Genomic DNA, 21481 nt, shown 5'->3' with positions numbered 1-21481 from the left:
CTTCTGGTGTAACTCGTCTTCACGTCACACAGGAAATCTGTGATGGAGCTGAGATCAGAATCCAAAACTCCTATCTCTGGTACAGTATCTTAACCACAACACCGTTTAACAATGCAGAGTTTTTAATTGTATATTTTTCCTCACAGTTTCAACACAAGTGTTAAAATACACAAATAACTACATGAAACTTGCGTTTTTAAAAAAAACCTGACTTGTATGTGAACTAGCTCACAATACTTATCCAGAACTTTTCACTCTAATACAGTAACATTCTTTAGCATTTTCCTTTAAATAGCAAAATTGAATCTGTAATTCTTTTACAATTAAACTGGAAGGGCTTTGTTCCAATCTCAGTAACAAATATTCTGTCATTTGCTCTCAGATAGTCAACATCAGAATCAAAGCCTTAGTTTTATTTTCGTTTGTTTTCCTGGTAGGGTTAACTCTTGCTACATTCTTGAATTTGCATTTCTACGTGGTTCTCTTGGCTTGTGGAAGAAAGAAGCAGTGGTATGTTCCTAGCCTATACAGTACTTCCCCTTTCACTGGCTCACTGACAGGAGGGGTAGTGACTGTACAGGGACCAGCTCTGTGTAACTGAAATGCTATTAGCTAATACTTAAGAGCCTACTATTTGGGAATGCTCAGGATAGTTTTTGTAGTGTTGCTGTAGCCACATGGGTCCCAGGAGACCAGAGAGACAAGGGCGGGTAAGGTAATATCAGGATAGTTTTTAGCAGTTAGTGAACAAACTTAATGTATGATAAGGCTAGAATTATTATACACAAGGGTTTCAGGCAGGCACCTGCAGACAAACTTTGGACCTGAACCTTCCCCCTCATTGAGTCAATGTGTGTTCTGTTATTAACTCCTGTGTGAGGAGGCTGCAGAAGAGTCACTGCCCCAACAGTAGGCTAGCAAGGCATTGCCCCTCTGAGGCACAGATTCTCCTGTGATCATCTCTCGTGCTGGGACAGGAAGCAATCTGCTACAGTACTTACATACGCAACATAATCCCATTACCTGTGTCCAGCCAGGTCTGCTCACAGTGCATTGGAGGGTCAAAAAACACAATTCTGCCACCGCTCCCCACCTTGTAGGGGGCAGTGGTAGAGGCAGTCTCTGCTCCCCTCCCCTGTGCCCAGAGCATCGAGGCAGGTCTAAGGTGGCCAGGCAGAAGATGGGGTCTGGAAGGGTGGGGGGCCTTATTCCCCTGCATGGCCATATTAGTCCCAACCACAGGCTAACACTTTCTCAGTTTTTAGCTGAAGGTACCTTGTTTTGGGTGTGTTATGGGGTGTTTCATAACTACACCTCATTAGTTTAGAAGGACTGGGGAGCTGCTGTACATGGAGCTATATATGAAACATAATAAAGGAGATGTCAAGGCTGATTCCCCATTCTGGCACTTCGAGTGCAGAAGGTGGGGCCCGCAAGGATTCTAAAAATTAATACTGGCCACTCCAGGCTTATATTAAACTCCGAAGGTTACAGCTTTTCTCTGACTTTGGATGGGTAGATGCTGCCACCACCCAAGTGCAAAAAAACCCAACCAAACCCTTTAGAACCCAGGAAGGCACACTTGGGAATTCCTTCCTGTGGGGTACCCTCAAGCCTTTCACCTCCGCTCCGGGGAAGAGCTGAGAAAGAAAACAAAGGAAATCAGCTGTTGCCACCAGCTAATTAAACTACATAGGCACAAGCCTCTTAGGACACACAAAATCCTATCCTGTTCTTAAAAAAGGTAAATTTTATTAAAAACAAAAAAAAAAGAAAAAAACTAAAAACTCAGGCTATTGCTAGATTTAAAAAAAAAACAATTAAGCATCAAGATAGCTTTCTTGAGGTCCAGCTTAAAGGTGGACAAGCAAAACAAAAGCACCTGGGGGTTAGCACAGAGGAGTCCACAAGCCATAAAGAAATAAGAGAGAGAAACTTAATCGCATCTTCCTAGACATTTCCTGATCTACTTACATATCTGGCGTTTCAAATGAGTCATTTTTAGGTGTAATTTGATGATTTTTCATACCTGGTGCAAGCTTTTACAGCATAATTCTAGCCCTGTCTCTCCTCTCCGGGAGAACACCACACACAGACAAAAGGGGAAGTTTTTTCCCATTTTTAAAAAGTTCTAGCTCTTCCATTGGCTCTTTTGGTCAGGTGCCCACTCCCTTCCTTTCACCTATGGAATTTTTAACCCTTTACAGATAAAGCAAGTAGAGAACAGCTACTAAAAGGAATTTTGTAGTTAACTGGCTGGGTGGGTGTCCATAAAAGGGAGCGGCCCCCCTCCCCCTTTCATTTATCAGAGGAGGTTTGGGAGATGGGGGAAAACTGGAGGGAGAAAGAGAGGAAAGTTGAGGGTAGGGTGGGGTGGGGAGAATCTCAAAAGAAAAGACGGAGGCTTAGGCAGCACAAAGAAAAGAAGCATGTTCTGAACTCACATCCACTAACTTGAGTTAAAACACTAGTGAAGAGAAGGCGGTTAGCAGATCGATAGAGGTTTTTAGGCACCTAACTTAAATCAGTTCAATGGGAGTTAGGCATGTACATTTTAGGATCTGGGCCTTTGTCTTTAACTTGGCCTGCTGACTTGTGTGCAGTGTAGTCTAAGATTAACTCGAATTAGCTAACTCGGGTTATGAGCACACCTTTTTCTTAGTGAAGGGACCCAGAGATCTGGGCAGGGGGAAGACTTGGGAGGGACCTGGGGAAATTCCAGGGCAGAACCAGATGTGGACATGGCAGGAAATGGAGGGGAAACAAAGTGGGAATTGATGGGTCTGACAAGGAAAATGTATGGATTTTACAAGGAGAAAGACTAAGGAACTGAAGGATTCAAGGGTGGAGCCTCTATGCAAATTAAAGAATAAGTCATATGCAAAACAGGGCATAGCAGTATTTGCATAAAACATTCAGGGTAGAAAATGGAGTGCCTTGTTTACTGCAGGAGATGTTATTTTTGTGGTCCTAAATTGAGGAACGTCAGCACTGATTACAATGGGGGAGGGGATAATCTCCAGGAAAGGCTTTTTTTCTCTCTCTTCTTTTTGTTTAAAGTATTAGTATTATCACCCTTAGCAAATGTAGCCTGTACTGGTACAGGCAGGCAGGCGCCTCACATTTTTCTGCGAACTCTGCTCAGGAAACCACAGCAACACAGGAAAGCACTGTGCAGTTTTGTACATGTAGCAGGAACTGCTTCAATATACTAAGAAGTGCAAACTTTGAAATGAAATGGCTCATGCAGCAATTTACCCAGCAGAGGACTTGCATGTTACAGTCACATTTTTAGTCACTTAGCAAAGGTGTTGCTGTATTTTGACACCATCGCCACATATTTCTGGGTCACTTCATCATTACTGTAGAAATCTGTTGCAACACACCCACACTTTAGCTGTTGGCAAACCACAGAATGAGCTCGTTACATGAGGAAGGGCAGAGCATCCCAAGCATCTGTGCTTTGTCTAATGAAGATTGGCCTGAGATAATGCCATTGCAAATGATGTTTTGTGACTGTGTAGCAAAAAAACTGTATTAAGATGGTGTTTTCACACTATCTGCCAAACCACACTGATTGCAAGAGATTTACTCCAGATTTACATCAGTGTGAGAGGACCCTGTGTGATCACAAGAAGTGGTGTGTAAATAAATTTTGATGGCACATGAGAATCTTGAATTCAAGTGAGATTATGACATCACAATAGTGAAGAGAACAAAGCTCAGTGATCGAGGAGGGAGATTTAACTGTTTAAAGCTCCTGGGGGCCTGATCTTCTAGTCCTATCATGCTACACATATTGCAGGATCAAATCTGGTGAGCAAAAGTCAGTTTAAACCACCTCTATTGTCCCCTTTGGCCACCATCAAGTTTAGAGCAGCCTGAAGCTTCTCATAGACTTGTAGACTTTAAGGTCAGAAGGGACCATTATGATCATCTAGTCTGACCCCCTGCACAATGCAGGCCACAAATCCCACCCACCCACTCCTGTAACAAACCCCTAACCTATGTCTGAGTTATTGAAGTCCTCAAATCGTGGTTTAAAGACCTTCTCTTACTTATGCCTGGCTGCCTATGGTCACAAGGGATACAAGGTGGATGAAGAAATGTCTTTTAATGTACCCACATCAGTTGGTGGAAGAGACAAGTTTTTGTGCTACATAGCACTCTTCCTCAGGTCTCTCTCGTATCCTGGGACCAATACAGCTACCGCCCCACGGCAAACAACTATGATTATAAGGGCTTTTTCTGCCAATTGAAGATCATTAAGGCACTCATGTTCCCATGTCTTCCAAAGGCCAAACATTTGATAACATCGGATGCCCTGGAGATTTTTCCAGTATTGTTTTTTTTTTTTTTTTTTTAGAACCAGTGAAAAGGCTTGCCCTGGGTAATTCAGCAACAGATTTTAGGCTAATGGAATTCCAGATGAGAAGCTGCATTGCTCAGCATTTCTACAGCATACGCATAAAAGCCAGCTTCAGTCACATCTGCCAGGTTCCAAGAAGCAGAAAACTGAGCGCTTGCATTACTTAGCCTGGTGGTAATGGGTAGTGTTAAAGCTGAACAAGAGGTCTATGTGAGCTCTATGTAAGCGCTAAAGCGTCTTTCACCAACAGAAGTCCAATGAAAGCTATTACCTCACTCATCTTGTCTCGCTAGTATCCTGGGCCCAACACGGCTACATTAACACTGTGAAAAGCTTGATGTCTGTTATGCATGAATAAACTTAAAAAAAAAAAAGACTAAGGATGGACAAAGGTAAAGAAAATTGGAGGGTGTGAAGTGTTCTCAGGACTTGTGTGGAGAATCCAGCTGGTCTTTCTGCAGAAGCTGGACCAAGCTCAGGCCAGTGACACTTGGGCTTTACTCGCCCACTTACATATACCTACTTCCGACCACTCACTGTGAAAAAGGGGAGTGGGGGTGAGAGGAGAAAGGAAGGACCTGTTCCTCAGCCTTTAATGTAGAACAGTCTTTACTTGTGTACCAGCATCCCCTACTGGTATGTTTTATTCTGAAGCTTTAACCACCTCTGATATTTTTTTGTATAGAACAATGTGAACAGTTTTTAGTTAAAAAAAAAAAAGATCATAAGCTGTATTGTTTGCTATCATTCTCTTTTGGAAAAACAAGGTAGCAGGAGCAACTCCACATCATTTTTCTGTCAAGGTGAGGTGACAAATGTAATCAAAACATACAGACTAAAACAAAGCTGGTGCTTCTCAGCTGCATAAACACTGACACCTGTTCACATCACAATACTTTTTCTAACCACCTCTGCTAAATCGTTCAGGTCTGATTCTCCTCTCATTTATATGCAGAGCCTTACAAATTCACGGCCATAAAAAATGCATCATGGACCATGAAATCTGTTCTCCCACCGTGAAATCTGGTCTTTTGTGTGTTTTTACCCTATACTATACAGACTTCACCAGGGAGACCAGCATTTCTCAAATTGGGGGTCCCGACCAAAAGGGGGGTTGCAAGGTTATTCTAGGTGGGTAATGGTATTGCCACCCTTACTTCTGTGTTGCCTTCAGAGCTGGGCGGCTGGAGAGCAATGGTTGTTGGCCAAATGCGAGCTCCGAAGGCAGTGCCGCTGCCAGCAGCAGCACAGAAGTAAGGGTAGCAGTACTGCCACCCCCTACAATAATCTTGCAACCCCCCCCAAAAAAACACCCCTCTTTTTGGGGTCAGGACCCCTACAATTACAACACTTGTGAAGTTTCAGATTTAAATAGTTGAAATCATGACATTTACTATTTTAAAAATCCTCTGACCGTGAAATTGATCAAAATGGACCGTGAATTTGGTAGGGTATTTATACATGTGTACTTCCAGAGAAACTCCATTCAAATCAATAGGTAACAGAGGTATCAAACTGGTGAGAGAGGAAAATCAGGCTCAAACTTGGCCATGCTAATAAGGCAACAATGACAAATCTGTTAATATTGAAATAAATTAATCTGGCAAAGTAATTTAACTGTATTGTCCCTACTTCAGGAACTTACGCATAGAGCTTCTGTTTATTTTTTTATTTTTAACTGATAAACACAGTCTGAAATCTGAAATTGGAGTTTATCCAATAAACACTGGAAATGGTTACTTGTATCTAAGGGCTTCTCTCCACAGAACAGTAATGCAGACTACTGGCGTGTGATTGGCTAAAGTGTGCTAATGTGTTATGCATTAACTAGTCCATATGGACCCTGCTGGTGCACACTAAAGGTTCCCTAGTGTGCTTTAATGCAGTGGTGTTTGAAACGTACTATGTTAAATTGCACTGGGGACATTACAGAGAGATTACTCATGACAACATATACTACTGTAATGAGTAAAGTATATAAAACTCAAAAATTGGTAAAAAAAAAAATACCCTGAAAAATGAAATGAATAAACCCTAAAAAAGCAGGAGCCTTACTGATACAGCAGTTTTGGTACATGACGATACATTTCATTTGTATATAGGTCATTATGGACAGATGGTACAAGAGCTAAGGGCACAACCAGCTTGCATTATATGGCTCTATATTAGCTTCCCTATAATTCCGGATTTTAAAATTGTCCCATTTACCCTGAAGGCAGAGGAAAACCATTCAGTAAAAGCTGAAGAAACCTCATTAGCTAAAACTCATTAAGAATATTACCCTGATTTGAAATCTTGACACTTTTCTAATGTTTCATTGCCCTCTCTAGCTCAAAAATGGCTTGCTATTGACCCTTCAAATTTACAACTCAGTTTCCTCACAGTGGTTCTATTTGAAGAAAACAGGTTCTGATCAAGCAAATAATTACATATAATAGAGAGATTTTTGTCTGTGATTAGTTTTGGGCCCAACCCTACTCCTTTTGACAGCAAACAATGAAAGGTTTTCGCCATTGACTTCAGCAGGAGCAGGAGCAGGCACTGTACATGAATGGGTATGTTGTTGCAACAGGCCTGGCATTCTGGGAATTGTAATCCATAGGGGATCATGTGACCACAAGCTGTAAGCATGGCCTGCTGCAGCCATAAGGAAGGGCCCAGGACTATATAAGAAGCCCTAGCTTTATACTGGGTGAGACCAGGCATGAGGCAGGTGTTTGTGAGGGGCTTGAATGCTGTGGAGGAAGAGCTCAATAGGGATCCAGCATTTGAACTGAGATTAGCACGTTGAGATGGAGCCAAGAATGGAGTCTGGCAGAGGTTTGGTGGAACCAAATTGTGAAGAGGTCAGGGAAAAGGCCCCAAATACAGACAAACAGGTGGAAGTAGAAAGTGACCCTGGAGACTAGGAAATGAAGCAGTTTGGACATACAGGGCCCCACGGTCAAAGGAAAAAGGGAGGGTCCAGGCACCCTTATGCCGCCACCTAAAAGCAGTGGTGAAATCCCATGACCAAGGAGTGAAAAAATGTGGGGACTCCCTGTTACCTAGGAAAAAAGAGACTGTAAATCATTGTGGCCCTCTGAGGGGAAAGAACTTAGCCTGGGCAGGGCAGGAGGACTGTGAATACCTCTGTCACCAATGGGGAAGGACCATTTTGTTGCTTTCTATTTGAACTTTGCTTTGGTTGCACATTTGCACGGGAAGGGGCAGGCTCCAGCCAAAGTCCCTTACCAGTCTGGGGAGGATGGTCTGCAGTGGGGAAACCGAAGCAGTTCTGAGCATGAGGAGGGACTCCATGAGAAGGCCCTTCCACACACATATGAACATATGTGGCCCCAACCCCCATCCCCATCCCTAATGGTTGAGTATAGTTTAGAAAAAACGTAAGGTTCCTCCATAGGATACAAGGAGAGGGAATTGTACTGTGGAGGCACTTGAAATCCCCCCCCCCCACCTTGGGGAGGGGAGAAGGGAGGGAAAATCTGGGCCATAGATAATAGTTAATAAATTTACTTCCCTTAAATAGAACTAGCCTATGTTCTGGGACCATGTGCTGTCTGTTTGCTTGTGCCGGAAGACTGCAGCTCTACACCAAATACAGGTACACTTTGACACTGGCTTGCAAAGCTGCCCCAGCATACAAAAGAAGCATGTCCAAAGGGCAGCAGGTGTCTTATGTTCACTTCTTTTCCTTTTAAGTGCAGGGTCTCTTTTCCCTGAGGCTATAGTCTGGACTTGGCAACATGAATTCTGAAATGAAATGTTGTAGGTTTGGATTGTATCTGAACTTTTGACAGCTAACTACTTCCCTGCAGTAGAGGCTCCTCTCCAACATTTGTTAGCAGATTTTATACCATTTATCTTCCAGGCAAAAACAATTGAGACAGTGATTGCTTGGTACATCCTATAACTCAGGGGTTGGCAACCTTTGGCATGCTGCTCACCAAGGTAAGCACCCTGGTGGGCCGGGCTGGTTTGTTTACCTGCCATGTCCGCAGGTTCAGCCGATCACGGCTCCCACTGGAGCGGTTCACCGCTCCAGGCCAATGGGAGCTGCTAGAAGCGGCACGGGCCAAGGGATGTGCTGGCCAGTGCGAGCCGCAATCAGCCGAACCTGCCGATTCAGCAGGTAAACAAACCAGCCTGGCCCGCCAGGGTGCTTACCCTGGTGAACTGCATGCCAAAGGTTGCCAACCCCTGCTCTAACTCATTCCAGAAGCTAAGACCTCTTTTGTTGGAGAGTGATCATTTGCTGTAGGCCTCTACAAATGTGCAGCCAGAGCAGACTGTAACTCAGTGCTGTTACAAGCACATATATAGTGGGCGGGCAAGCAAGCTGCTGGGGGAAAAAATTAAAAACAAGAAAAGTTACAACAGCTCTGTGCTTAATGCCTAATACTACACATTTGCTTCAGCCGGCTTATAAAAGTGCCAACAAAATTGCTCCAGCTATTAAACTTTCTCTCGCTCATCAGATGCTAGCCTTCTTTCTGTCCTTACTCACAACCTCGCTACTCTTAGTGTGACAGTCTGTTCCTCAGCAGTTATTGCTATCTGGAATAGCCTACATGTGTCCCAGCCTAACTCGCCATCGTTGCCTATGGTAAGGACTTGGCTTTAATTCAGCCATGCTTGGCCAGCGACCAGTGTAGCTAAATCAGGGCAAATCCCTTTTGTCAGGGCTGGCCTTACCCTGAGGCGAACTGAGACAGCCGCCTCAGGTGCCAGACTGTGGGGGGGCACCATTAGGACCAAGAGTGTAGAAAATAGTGTCTGCTGCTGGTGCATATGTATTCTCTCTGCTCTAGATGCACAGAGATGGTAGAGTGCTGGGCTGGAGGAAGGAGGGCACAAGAGACATAATAGGCAGGCAGGAAAAATGGTGAGAGGGAATAACAGAAAGCAGCAGGAGCTGCAGGGAGAGAAAGGAGGAGCCTCTTATGTACCTCTCTAGCACCACCAGGAGCTTGGACTGATTAACACCAGCTTCTCAGGGAGCTTCCCGTTTCCTGCTGCTTCCCTGAACCCAGGCAGAACAGGCAGTCAACTGAAGTAGTAGGAGCCAGTTAGGCCCTTAAGACGCTGATATCTTCCCTCACTCAGGCCCTGCTACCAGCCTGCTTATTTGTCCTCTTCAGCTGAGTGTGGAGAGCCATTATAACTGGCACAGAACAGCAGTCATGAGTGAAAAGAAGAAAACACCCCTCTGGGGCAGCATTCAGAAAAAGAAAGAAAGCAAAGGAAGCTTTTCTATCTAAGCAGGAATGAGCTCTCCTGAGATACATAGACAAATGTTCACAGTGAGCCTTCCAGCCCCAGTGAGGATGTGAGATGCCTGATCTTCCAGTTAGTTAGAGTGCAGGTGACCTAGCAGCTACTGCAGCATCCATATCTCCATCTCAAATGGATGTAACCATGCACATTCCTGAAGAAAAGGGTAGATTAGAGAAGAGTGTGGTGGAGGTGCAAGAAACAGCTGCTGCTGAGTTTAGTTCCTTAAGTCTAGATGATCCAGGACTGTGGACCCACTTGAGCAGTAGCCTGAGGGACTTCCTTGCATTGCATGGGCCACAGCAAGTGAAAAACTTCATGTTCCCCAAAGACAATGAAAATAGAAGTTTCCATCCAGCACATTACTGGTGTGAAATCCCCAATGGTGACAAAGTGGAGAGGCCATGGCTTATGTACTCAAAAACCCAGAATGCTGCATACTGTTTTTGTTGCAAACTCTTCCAATCTAATATTCCAGCGACATTGGGGTCTACAGGAACAAAGGACTGGAAAAATCTGACTAGAAATCTGGCATGCCATGAGAAGGCAGCAAATCACCAGAGAGCATTCCATAGGTGGAAAGAGCTTGAGATGAGACTAAGGTTAAAGGCTACCATAGATGATCAGCATCAAGAGACGATTGCATCAGAGTCTTTACTGGCAAAATGTTCTGAAAAGGCTCATTGCCATTGTGAGAATGCTTGCTACTCAAAACCTAGCACTGCATGGCACTTCAGATTAGCTCTATGTGCCAAACAATGGAAACTTCCTTAAAATTGTGGAGCTGATGGCTGAGTTTGATGCTTTACTCCAGGAGCATCTAAGAGTCGTCACCACGCAAAAAATGTACACACACACACACACACACACACAACACTACCTTGGAAAAACAATTCAAAATGAGATCATACAGTTACTGGCAACAAAAGTCAAACAGAAGATTGTGGCAGATCTGAGGTCAGCAAGATATTACTGTTATTCAGGACTGCACACCTGACATCAGCCATACGGAACAAATGACTTTAATGGTGCGTTTTGTAACAACAACAGAACCTAGTGAAAATGTGTCTGCAACAGTGACTGTCAGAGAGCATTTTCTATCATTTATTGACATTGATGATACGACAGGAGCTGGTATGACAAATGTACTTCTTAAAAAGCTGGAAGATATGGGAATTGCGATAGCTGACATGAGAGGTCAGGGCTACGATAATGGTGCCAACATGAGAGGAAAGAACAGAGGAGTGAAGACACGGATCCGAGAGTTAAACCCTCAAGCTTTTTTTGTCCCATGTAGTTCTCATTCATTGAACTTAGCGGTCAGTGATGCAGTATCAGCTTCCAGTGAGGCGCTGAATTTTTTAATTTAATTCAAAGCATCTATGTATTTTTCTCTGCATCAACTCATCGATGGCAAATTTTGAAGCAACATCTGGGAACATCCTCTCTGACACTGAAACCACTGAGTGCCACATGATGGGAAAGTCGAGTGGAGATGATAAAGCCTGTGACAGAGCGATTCTGGCGGGACCCAACTGAGAGTGCCAAATCAGGACCAATTGCTTAAACAGGGCAGTTACAACCCTAGGCTGGGGTTTTTCCACCTCTAAGGCAAACCAAACCAGCCAGACAAAAAGGACTTTGGTCCCACCACACCCCACAAGCACACAACACACAAAACACACTTAGACACTCCAGTGTCCCAGTATCACCACCAGTCGCCTGGGGGGATGGGGATAAATGAAATGAAAACCAACACCCCAAAAAAAAAAAAAATCCCCCCCAATCCCAAAAGCCAAGCCCCCAACCAGGTCAATATACACACACATCAATCACAAACATCATCACGCTTTATCCATCCTATAAAATCTAAAATCTAAAAGAAAAGGTAAAAAAGAGAAAAAGAAGAGAGGTAGAGATGAGAAATTCAATTACATACAGTAATGGCAAGTTAATGGTTTCAGGCTTGCAGCAGTGCTGAGTAAACTGCAGGTTTAAGTTAAGTCTTCTGGAATACATCCCCACCGGGTGGGGTGCTCAGTCCCTGTGTACAGCTCAGTTTGTGTCAGCAGTCCTCAGAGGTCCAGAGGAAGGGAGAGAAGAGATGAAGATGAGATGGCATTAGGGGATTATAGACTTTTCCAGGTGTTTTTTGTTTTTTGTTTTTTGTCTTTTTTTACAAAAAAAAATGAGTCTGGAGTCCTGGGCCTGCATCCTCTGCTGCTGAGTGCATGTGTCGAGTCTGCCTCCATGGGTCCATTCCATCTCCCATGGTCCTCCATGGGGTCCTCAGGCTAGGCAAAGCTAACACCAGCTTGTCTGGGTCTGGGAGCCAGCACCAGCTGAGCTTACTGACAAAGCACAGCACACAGACATACTACTGACAGCATGGGAGCAACATTCATAACTTCAACAGAAAAATGATACAGACATACAGAAGCATAATTATAACCAGCAACCCATAACCTGGTCTTAGACACCTTATATGACCCCCTTTACTTATTGCTTGGTTACAGGACACCTTATATTGGTATATATGTTCTATATGGTCCCCAAAAGCCTATCAAACACCAAACTGAGAAGATAGATGATGCCATAGTTGCCATTATGAAGGATAATGCTATGACAGGAACTGTTCATGGGAGAACAGTGGCAGAAGGAAATGGAATCACCAGAAACATACATAACTTCAAATTTCTGTGTGGCTTAGTGTAGTGGCATGACATACTGTTTGAAATAAATGTTGTAAGGAAGAGACTCCAAGATCTTGACCTTGATATATCTGGAGCAATGGAACAACTGGACAAAGCAAAGTCATACCTACAGTCTTACCCATCAGATGAGGGATTTCAAAGCATTCTGAAGAGTGCACAGAAGTTGGCAGAGGAACTTCACACAAGCTATTTTCCCACCCATTCAAGAATACAAGAGTCATCAAAGACAATGACGTTTTGATTATGAGGCACGGGATAATCCCATAAGAGACTCCAAACAACAATTCAAAGTTGAATTCTTTAACCAGGTGCTAGTTTGTGCAATATAGTCAGTTGAAGAACGTTTCATGCAGCTCAAGGAACACAGCAGTATATTTGGGATGTTGTATGATATTCCAAAACTCCTCACTATACCTGAAGATCTACACCAGCAATGCAGGGCACTAGAGACAGAGTTGCCACATGACGACATGCGCAGTATTGATGTGAGTGATTTAGGTGATGAATTGAAAGCCCTTTCAAGATACATTTCAGCAGGATCAACTCCAAAGGCTGTTCTGGAATATATATGCACAAATCAGATGACCAACGTCTTTTCAAATGCTTCTGTTGCTCTGTGCATATTTCTAACACTTCCTGTAACAGTTGCCAGTGGAGAACGCAGCTTCTCCAAGCAGAAGTTAATAAAAACACATGTACACGCCAAAATGACACAGGAGAGGCTGGTAGGCCTTGCAACCATCTCAATAGAGCATGAGCTGTCCCAGACTGTGGACCTTAGCTGGAAGCAGTTCAAAATTTGCAACCAAGAAGGCACAAAGCACCACTTTAATTATTCAAACAGATAAAAATGCCAGTGTTTACTATGCAGACAAGAAAAGTTGCATTTGCTGTTCAGGCATTTGAAAGTTAAGTGTTACTTAAAATTTTTGAATGAGGCATTTTAAGTTGTTAGTTCTCCTTTCCTGGGGTAGGTAGCAGAGCAGAACCATGAGAGGAGTAGCACAAGAAGAAGGCAGAACTGAAACCTTTCAAAGTTTTGGCCCAAGCGAGCAGGTATTGGGGCATCATTTGAGCTTCCTGCCTCAGGTGCCAAAATGTTGTGGGCTGGCCCTGCCTCTTGTAGACAAGGAAAGTTGGAGTTTGCCCCGGTGAAGTTTATCCTGCTGCACTACTGCAGTTCCCCCCAATTTCAAATCACAGCTTTCCCTGTTTGCGCTTGGGGTTTGCACTGCCACAGCTATACAGGTTGCTGACAACTGATGGCTGTATCCAGAGCAAATCTCCAGTGTAGGCCAGGCCTACACTTCTTTGTACATCACAACTGAAAGCACATTCTCTCTCCTTTGCCTATTCCTTTTAATTGCTCTCCCTTCTTCTATTATTTGGCTTTGACTGGGCGCTTCATTATTACTTGTTAAGGACCAATAATGTACCCAGTTCTGAACAGGACACAAATATAAATGATGATACAATGTTTTCTTTTCTGTGATTTATACAAGTGCCAGATCTTCAGAATTTGTGCACTTAATTCGTAGGTGCATTTGCTGAACTGGTACAGATGCATTTGCTTGCAAAAATGGACTGTTAGATGCTTCAGTGGCTATTTACATGTGCAAACCCCCAATTTGCATGTGCAGTAAGGTAACTGAATGCACAAATAAGTTATGTAACTTCACACGTTTTAGAAAAGCTCCTTAGAAGCCCCATTTGGTGTGCTGCCTTCTAGAATTCAAGTTCACAAAACATTTGAGTGCAATTTGTCTGAAAGAGGATATAAAAATGTGATACCAGCTGGACAAACAACTTTACCAGAGTAAACAAATGCCTAGGAAGTTGTTTCCCCAGCTGTTTGTATGTGCTGCCACTCCAACTGAGAAGTAAAAGAGCGGTGCGCACAACAATTACATTTGGCTATGGGGAAAATATTTTATCTCAGCTTGCTGCTTTTCTCTTGTTCCTACTTCACCTGGCTCAAGCAGAAGCTGTGGGAAAGCCCCCCTATGTAAATCAAAGGGTATTTTGCACAACATCCCTTGTGATTCAGGAAGTGAGAAGGTTTGTTACTAACAGACTAATATTACTACTAATCTGAAGACAGATGTTTGAAACAAATTGCAGTAGATCAGTGGTTCCCAAACTTTAACAGCGGGTGGACCCCTTTTACTAACACATCAAGTCTCGTGAACCCCCTCTTAAAAATGAATATTTCCAGGGTTTTTCTCCTTTACGTGGGTATAAATTATAAAAGCAGTGATCTTGGAAATGTAAAATTTGTTTTTATGACTTGCTTATTACACACTATTTATTATTAATTATTTATCATTACAGTATTTTTATTACATTATGAAAATGGCATCACTCCTCCAAGATCTCACTTTCATAACTTGTATCACTTTGAATAAGCCTGTTATAAGACAAGGCTCCTATGTTTCATCAAAGAGTATCAGATGTGAAACAGCATGAAGGTATTTAAGCAGCCAACTCAAAGAGCTCCTCCTACACAAGCATTCAGGTCTTGAGCAGTCCAGGCAAACAACGCACATTACAACAAAGCTTAAACTTGTTGTTCATAATAATTTAAAAAACAATACTAGCTGCCTTTTTTATTTTAAAAACAGCAAAAAATATTCACCTCCCTTTCCATTTCTTAGAAGGAGTCTTGAAGTTTAACTCTCCTCAGTGTGATAGATATGCTTGCTTTGACCTGCTTAGCTCTTGGACATCCAGGGGCTCCAGGCTGCTGGCCCCGTGCTGCCCGGAGTCCCTAGGGACAGTTCTGTCCACCATTAGGGAATTTTTCCCCGAGAACCCCCTGTAACATTTCGCGAACCCGCAGGGGTTCACAAACCCCAATTTGGGAACCACTGTAGTAGATGAAAATAATCAGCACAAGTGGAAAGCAAGTTTTGCTGCCACCTGCTGTTGAAGTAGGACAGTGACACGTCTATGGTTAAAATGCACTCCTCCCGTCAGGGATACTGCAGTGACTGGGGTTTTTTCTGGTACAGTGGTTGTACCTCTTTAAAGCTGCTTTCAGGGCCATAAACAGAACATATACAAGTTCCTGAAATTTGCTGATCAGACAAATATCATCCTGAGGGCAGCCATGCCCCACCTGTCTCTAAACGGGTCCTGCAAGGTGCTGAGGACACTTGCAGACTCACAGGACTAGGCCTTCTAATTCCTTGGCTAAGGCCATTTTTCAGCATCTTTAGACACATATATCTCCATATATCATAGCCAGTGGCGTATTAGCCACTAGGCCGACGGGGCCTGTGCCCAGGGGCCCCGACCAATTGGGGGTCCTGGAAAAATGGGTGCCCCCGTTCCCCGACCCCGCTCGATGGCAGAAGTGCTGGGCAGGGCGGAGGAAGTCCCTGTGCCCTGATCCAACACCCTGGCAGAAGTGTGGGGGGAAGCCCCAGATTCCCAACCCCGGCTGCGGTACCAGGACTGGAGGAGCTCTCACCCCGTGCCGTGGCCTCAGGGCTGGGGGAGCTCTCACTCCCTGCCGTGGCCTCAGGGCTGGGGGAGCTCTCACTCCCTGCCATGGCCTCAGGGCTGGGGGAGCTCTCACCCTGTGCCGTGGCCTCAGGACTGGGGGAGCTCTCACCCCGTGCCGTGGCCTCAGGGCTGGGGGAGCTCTCACTCCCTGCTACAACCCAGGGCCATGGCTGGAGGGGGGACAGAACTTCTGCAGTCTGGGAAGCTGCAGTGAGGGGCGGGGCAGAAAGAAGCAAACATTGTGGGGCCGCAGTTGGGGGACAGAATGGGGCAGACCATGGCTGGAACAGAGTGGGGCCGCAGGGGAAGAGGCAGAAGGGGGTGAGGTCATGGGCAGGGCCGCAGGTGGAAGGGGCAGAACAGGGGTGGAACTGCCAGTGGAAGGGGTGGGGAGAGGCCCCCCACTTGCTCTGGCCGAGGGCAACCTTATTTAAAGAGAAAGTGCCTCAAAAAGGCAGCATTATACTAAACCAGTGTTTCCCAAACTTGGCACCCCACTTGTGTAGGGAAAGCCCCTGGTGGGCTGGGCTGGTTTGTTTACCTGCCGCGTCCACAGGTCCGGCCAATCTCGACTCCCACTGGCCGCGGTTCGCTGCTCCAGGCCAATGGGAGCTACTGCAAGTGGCGTGGGCGGAGGGACAATAATCTTAACTATCTTGGGAAGCTTTCATTGGCTTTTCTCTTGTCTGCCTTTTAAATACAAATTAACATTTATGAGCTAGCTGGATACTCCTCTGGCTAATGCTCTGCACTCAAGTCTAGCTCCTGCAGAGACAGTGCACTTCTGTAGTGAGGCGGGTTCTCACGTCACTCTTATGCCAGCTCTCTACTTAATCTAACAGTTGCACAAATGGACATCAAAGAGTTCAATTCCTGGTTAAAGGAAGGTTGCTACAATTCAGGAGCTTGATGAAGTGGCAAAAACCATGGGCTCAGCCAGAGATTAGCCCACCAAAAAACCCATTTTCCTTCAATTATCCCACCTTCTGCTGTGAATTCCTCCTGGTATTTCGCTTAACCATGATTCTCCTTCCCCTCCTGTTCTAAATGGTTGTGCAGTGTAGCTGTGCAGTGTCGTTACATTTCAGCCTAGAGGTAGCTACATTATAATAGTGAAGTGATTCCTGTTTAAACTGTAAAAGCCGATGGGGTCTGTCAGTAAAAAAGAGCTACATCAATACAAGGTTACTACTTGTTAAAGGGGGTCAGAAATAGAACATTAAACTGTATAGCCCATTGAATTTTAGAACTGAGTGTTTTGCAGGAGGAACAATTACAATCCCCGGAACCAAACCAAGACCTGTGGACTTGGTTGCAGATGGATGCAAATACTGAACTATATTCTTAAATGCAGCCAAAATCTCACAAGCTGGAACAGCCACTCTCGTTTTGGGCCAAAATCTCATTAGAACAGCTCCAAGATTTCAGTGCCATTAAAGCCCAAACCCTGGCCCAGATTCAGCTTCGAAGTCCAAACCCGAGCCTAAACCAAACTGGGATTTGAGCACCTCCTTCTGAGTAGGGTGACCAGATGTCCCGATTTTATAGGGACAGTCCCAATTTTTGTTTTTTTTCTTATATAGGCTCCTATTACCTCCCACCCCCGTCCTGATTTTTCACACTTGCTGTCTGGTCACCCTACTTTTGAGTCAGTGTGTTACTAATAGAAGACACGTGCCAAATTCAAAAACACACTTTCAAGCACATTCACCCTGTAAAAGGGGAAGACTTTGAGTTAACCAAACAGACATTGTTCTGAAAGAGGAAGCTTGTCAGGACAGCTGTGCAGTTACTTCTGCTTTTCTGCATCTCTATGACTGCTAGCAACATGCTTACGCCTTGTTCTTTGGAAACGTTACTAAATATGCAAATTATTAAGAGACTAAAGTTAAGTGTTGTGTTGGCCCTGAAGTGGCACGGTCTACTCACTCTTTAATAAAGTCCCTTACAAATCCCAATCACTGTGGGCCAGATTCTCTATTGTGCCCTCGTTATGCTAGGCTCAGAACTGACACCGATTTTCACGGGATTCTCTAGCCTGCATAAACTTGCCATAGTTCCTAAGAGACCACTGTGAGCTAAGAATTGCTCTGACTGTTCTCCCACCCCTGCCATTCCCCTTCCCACCTCTGCCCCACAACCTGCATTGGCACTTCAGAGAGGGCAGTGAAAGCCAACTCTGTTGACACACACCCAGGCTGGGGGAAATCCCCAGCATGACATTGACTTTAGCGGTGGTTTCCGTAACAGGGACACCATTCACCTGGCTCCCCCTTGTGGCCAGAGGTGTTTCAACGGCACCCTCCATCTACCTCCTCTCTTCAGTGCCCCTTGGGAGCGCTGGAAAGACTTTCTCAAGGCTATCACCAGACCTCCCCTGAAACTGGGTCAGTAGCCCAAAATAGTCCTCAGTATCCCAAACACAGTATACCCATAGTTCCAACCCATGTCTAATGCTCCTGCTTACCACAGAGCCTTTATTCTATCCAGCTTAAGTCTAGCCTTTCAGCTCTGCCTTTCTTCCTCTATCATCCCATACCCTTCTTTGAGAGAAAAGGTGGCATATATACTACCCTCCTGTTAAGCATTCCTCCCGATTGGCTGAAAGAGAGGGGACCCCTGCCCCTTCCCCCCCACACACACACACACACTACAGGGCTTCTGATTCAAGGCCCTTAAAGTAAGAGTGTCCTGGGAGCTTCTCATCCCACTGTTAATTCCCAAGGAGTGCTGCCTTTCTTCCAGTTTTGGCTGCTTCCTGATCCTGGGCTAACACTAACACACCCCTGGGATGGCATCTTCTGGCCCCCTTTAGGAATAAAGGACCAGTACACCCCATTACAGCTCCTTTTATGAGCAGAGGTGAAGGGGTGGTGTTCTGCTCCAGTGCATGTAGCTGCCATATTGCATGCTTCAGAGCAACCCTCATGCTGTGATTTAGTAATAATATCCAATGCAAAGGTATCAGTCACTGCACTACTGCAGTTCCAGTTACTCAGTACTGGCACTATGAAAACAGAACTGAAACGTGTAACAGGAGGTTAACCATCAGCATCAATCACATTTGTTGCAACTGAGGGGTCTGCAAAGATATTGTTTTCGGACTGAAAACTAGAGCTGGGCAGAGAAGCTGCCTTGTGGATCCCAATAAGTTAAGGCTAGCTTAGGGTTATATCATCAGAGAAAACATGTAAGCAAACCCCGACTGAGATAGGAAGCAATTTTTATTCATACTGTTTGATTTCCTCTTCCAATTCATCAATCAAAACCAGATGGGAGAGTATGAGCTCTACTAATTCTAAAAATTTGAAAGCTATAGAGCCAGATTTTAAAGGTATTTAGGCACCTAAAGATGCAGATAGGAGCTAGTGGGATTTTCCAAAGTAGCTGTCTAATACCCATTGGTTTCATTGGGGTTAGGTACCCAACCTGCTTAGGTGATGTTGAAAAAAAACTCACTAGTCCCCTCTCTGCATTTTTAGGAGTCTAAATGCTTTTAAAAATCTGGCCCATATTGACCAGAAACAATCTGTCACTTGGCTAACCACAGTTACTACTTCCTTTGGTTAATAAAAGTTAATATTAAATGCAAAACATGTTTTGATAAGTAGACTTTTGTTATGTATTCAATACATTTAAGGTAATTTTAACTAATAAAAGAACAATTTTAAAATGCTGGTTTTGTGCATTTTCCACTGAATTCCAATTTGTAATCAAATACAGCTAGCAAATAAGAAATGCATCACTCACTATTTTCTAACATAAAAACAATATAAATAAGAATCCAAACTATTGTTTAAACTATATAATTGGTTAAAGAGAGATTAATCGATATAGTGTATCCTCCTGGTTAGCAAAAAGTAGTACCACATTTAGTGTAAAGTTTATATCTGGTTGCAAATCAACATGTTTTAATGGTTATACCAAGGATCGGCAACCTTTCAGAAGTGGGGTGCCGAATCTTCATTTATTCACTCTAATTTAAGGTTTTGCATGACAGTAATACATTTTAATGTTTTTAGAAGGTCTCTTTCTATAAGTCTATAATATATAACTAAACTATTGTTGTATGTAAAGTAAAAAAGGCTTTTAAAATGTTTAAGAAGCTTCATTTAAAATTAAATTAAAATACAGAGTTGGGTTTTACCAACCAATGAAAATTAGCCTCTCTTTGGGAAAATAAAAATATACATAAGATTAAAAACAGGTATTTAATCTAGGGTTCCTGCTTGTTGATTTAAATCATGATGAAAATTGTTGAATTAATTCAATCCCCACTGCATGTGTAGGAGTAAAACCTGATTAAAGGTTTTACAACAGTGCTGAGAAAACTTCCAAATGAAATTTGAGTCATCCACTTAAAAAAAAAAAAGGTATGATTTGACATTCCTGGTTTTTCTAAGCAAAGAACATGCACAAAAATCTTTTCAGGTCATGCATATACCTCATAAAGGAGCAAAAAGAGAGATGCTATTTTCCTCTCTCTTTAGAGGTCAGTTTTAAACAGTAACCACTTCATCATTTCTGGAAAGACTAGGCTATTGGGAAACCTTGAATTATAGAAATGTATTAAATAAAACGTTATGCAACACTTCACAGCCAGGCCTTTCCCTTGTGAATGAGTGGTCACTTCTGACCCTCTCACCCTGTCGCTATCTTTGCCAAATAGTCTCTCTCTGGTCTCAGACTTGTCTTTCTTAACTGCTTCCTTCTCCCATATTTATCTTCAATCTCTTGCCACCTAACTTTAAAATGTCACTACCTAAAAGACACTCATCTCCTGCAACTCTTAATAGTTTTACAGAAAGTGCTTAATGAATCTTCCAACATACCCACCTCATTCCCAATGCCCATATTCTTTTGTGGGTTTACAAAGGCGCATAGGTATTGCCATACTGGATCAGACTCATGGTCCCTCTAGTCAAGTATCCTGTCTTTGACAGGCAAACACTAGATGCTTCAAAGGGAAGCTGCAAGGAATACCACAGTGGGACGATATAGGAGAATTTGCTGTCCATGAAAGTCTCATTCTAGATGGACTTAAATTCTGAAGGAGGGTCAATATCCCTTCAAAAAAATGTTAGCATTGACTATAATAACTAGATGTTCTTGTGATCCAGAGAAATGCCCAGCCCTTCCTTTGAAGTGTGTATATTTATAATAGCATATCTACTTACAAACCAAGTATTTCAGCTTCCAGGTCACATTAATCACCCGGGTCCTTTTTTTACCCATCTGTTGAGCTCTTAGGAACTATCTTTTAATGGCTTTTTATCTTGCTTCACTGAAATCTCTGGAAGCCCATTATCTGTTTGTGGTTACACCTTCATCAGACCAGTCAAACAGGATTCTTACTGTTGAAACCTTCTTTTACACAAGCTCTGTAGGATGCCTTCCACCTAATTAGCATTTCAGTGTTTGACAGGGACGTAACAGATTCTCCAAGCTCCTGAGTGAAATGAGTGGTGAAAGACTCACCTGTGAACAGTACCACAATTATTACAACATGTGCAAAATAAAAATAAGTACAGATACAATCTTTGTGAGAAGCTTTGAGCTGTTTTACAGTGTTCAGATCACTGGCTGATGGAATTAAAATACAGCTACAGCTGGCTGT

The 21481-nt window shown here is 43.6% G+C and overlaps 1 long non-coding RNA gene across 1 annotated transcript in view; it reads left to right on the top strand.

Moving 5' to 3' along the window:
- Positions 1-3731: 3731 nt before the first annotated feature.
- The window catches only part of LOC120390668, a 38078-nt gene continuing 20328 nt past the window's right edge, over positions 3732-21481 (top strand). The window contains exons 1-2 of the long non-coding RNA XR_005591111.1: positions 3732-3816; positions 7899-7973. This is a non-coding gene — a long non-coding RNA (uncharacterized LOC120390668). The remainder of the gene's footprint in view (positions 3817-7898; positions 7974-21481) is intronic.

Source organism: Mauremys reevesii, linkage group 1 (assembly GCF_016161935.1).
Source record: "Mauremys reevesii isolate NIE-2019 linkage group 1, ASM1616193v1, whole genome shotgun sequence".
NCBI classification, from domain to species: Eukaryota; Metazoa; Chordata; order Testudines; family Geoemydidae; genus Mauremys; species Mauremys reevesii.
This window is presented reverse-complemented; position numbering and strand designations above follow the sequence as displayed.